General features: G+C 52.2%; 1 non-coding gene across 1 annotated transcript; it reads right to left on the bottom strand.

The window, feature by feature from the left end:
* Positions 1–875: 875 nt before the first annotated feature.
* Positions 876–1039, bottom strand: LOC149358044 (U1 spliceosomal RNA). Its single transcript, XR_016291992.1, has one exon. It is a non-coding gene; the product is annotated as a U1 spliceosomal RNA (small nuclear RNA).
* Between the last annotated feature and the right edge of the window lie 1156 nt (positions 1040–2195).

The raw sequence follows: 2195 nt of genomic DNA on the forward strand, positions 1-2195 counted from the left end.
CTCAAAATTGAGACAACAACACGTTATCGCACCCCTGCTATCGTTCTGCCTCGCGTGCTTCGTCGCCAATCGGCCGAGCGAGCACGCGCGAGTGGCTCGGGTGGCATCCGAGCTAAATCTAATGGCGTCACTAAAAAAAAAAATAGCGACCATTACGTTACTTCCTAATGCGAAATTTGAGCGCAGCTCGTCAGCTGTCTCAGCTTTTGGATTGACTGAGGCAAAGAATTCGAGCAAGACACGTGTGTACAATTACGGACAACTCGTTTTTTTTTCACACATTTTCCTTCTTCGAGAAACACTCCACTAACAGTTCTTAATTGTTATGAAGGAAGTTTTTGGTTTGGAGAAACAGACTGATATATGCTCGACTTGCTGCGCCAATGCCTGGTTCTCAAAGACGAGGTCTGTGCAAGTATTTCTCCTGGGTGTCCCAGCTGTGGGAGACGTTACGAGAGAGAGGAACGGGATGTTCTCCCGCATAAGTGGCAAGAAACACCTGTTTGCCTTTACATGTAGATTAAAATTTCCACCCCCGCTGCCAGGTGGCAGTTAATGGTTGAGAGCGAGAGTTGGTTCACCGTTCTCGGAGCTACCGCATGCAGCCCACATTTCTCACTCTCCTCACTCCACGTACCTATAAGCGCGATTGAGGCGCCCACTGACCTAGGGAGCCAGTTATGCGCACATCCTTTCCTTAAAATGGCGCACTGCTGTCACTACCGCCACGTAGCTTACAGCACGATAGAGGTGTCCACTGTTGTTCCAAAATGGCACTTATGACTGTTAGCTTTTAATATCTCGACGACCGGCGGCTACAACTCCTCTCAGGCGATAGCCTAGTTGTATTAATTCTGATTTTTGAATTTAATGATTAGGGGGCCGCGCGCACGCGAGCCCACACTACCAAAAATTTAGTGCTCCATCTGCTCACGACAAGAGAGTGGCAGAGGTCAGCGCAGGCTCAGTGCAATGCCCACGCCTCGCCCCGGAGGCGCCCCCCTCGATGATCAGGGCCACCTCAGCACGAGTTTGACATCGGAACACTGCAAGGGTAGGCAAACCCACTACTGCTTTCGACCGCCATACCGTTGCCAGGGAGTACTGTCTCATGAGTTGATTAAAATCCGGACAGTAAACGTATGAAGCGCTAACTTTAAACATATATGTTTAGGACGTGACTGAGCGCGAGATCTTTATTCACTTTTTTATTTACAGTGCCTTAACCAGGCACAGTTTTTTAAATGAGGAAGAAACGCCTCGAAATGTTGGCGAAGTTCCAGCCGTTGAGGCGCCCTCTGTCATCTCTTTCTTTCTCCTCTCCGCTCTTCTTTCTCCTATTTTCAGTTTCTTCTTTCGCTTTGGCCGCCGCGCGACGCCGCCAAGCTCAAGTTTGGGAGCGCGACGCCAGCGCCGCAGCGGCGAGCAGCGGAAACTCGCGGCGCCGCCGGAGCAGACGCCCTGCTAGCTTCGTGTGCACGTGCGACGGGAGAGTCGCGCTGCTGACAGACGCGGTCTCGGCGCAGCAAAAAGGAGGTAGTACGAAGGCCGTATTGTAAAAACCAAAGCGTATGTACAGGGTGATCCACTCTTACCCCGAACACGCGAGTATGCGGCCGCGCTCTTCGGAGAGCCAGTGAGCCTGTCCCTACCGTGCACGAAAGAAGTGGCAGACGACGCGCAGGCAAGTCGTTCGCTGCTCGATTTTGCAGCCTTGCGACTGCGAGTCACAAGCCGCTGAACTAATCGGCGAGACAGTCGAGCTTTCCGCAATGACGCCGCCCGCGGACAGTCGAACTTTCGGCAACGACGTCGCCCGCGGACACGCCGAGAGACGAACTGCGCTGCTCACTCGCTGCCGTAGTCGTCGCTAAGCCTAACCGTTTCGCATCGCTGCTGCAGCTGAGGGCAGTTTGGAACTGGCCAGCGCTGTAATAAAGGTGCTACTCGCGTCACCGTTTTGCTATGTTCCTCGTTACATAATAAAACAAAGACGTGATTGATTTCCGTGATGCCTTTAACAGCAGAGCCAGGTGAGAACAGGCGAGCAGCACTGGGCATCAGCAAAGCGGCTTTGGAAAAGAAATGTGCTTGTATCGCAGTTATCACTTCTACCAGCTGGTTGGTATTGCCAATGATCCTCAAAAATGATTCATTTTTGACGTTGCTCTACTCCAGGGCTTGGTATGAACGCG

The sequence above is a fragment of the Amblyomma mixtum genome, chromosome 3, assembly GCF_055824585.1.
Source record: "Amblyomma mixtum isolate Tamu chromosome 3, ASM5582458v1, whole genome shotgun sequence".
Classification (NCBI taxonomy): Eukaryota; Metazoa; Arthropoda; class Arachnida; order Ixodida; family Ixodidae; genus Amblyomma; species Amblyomma mixtum.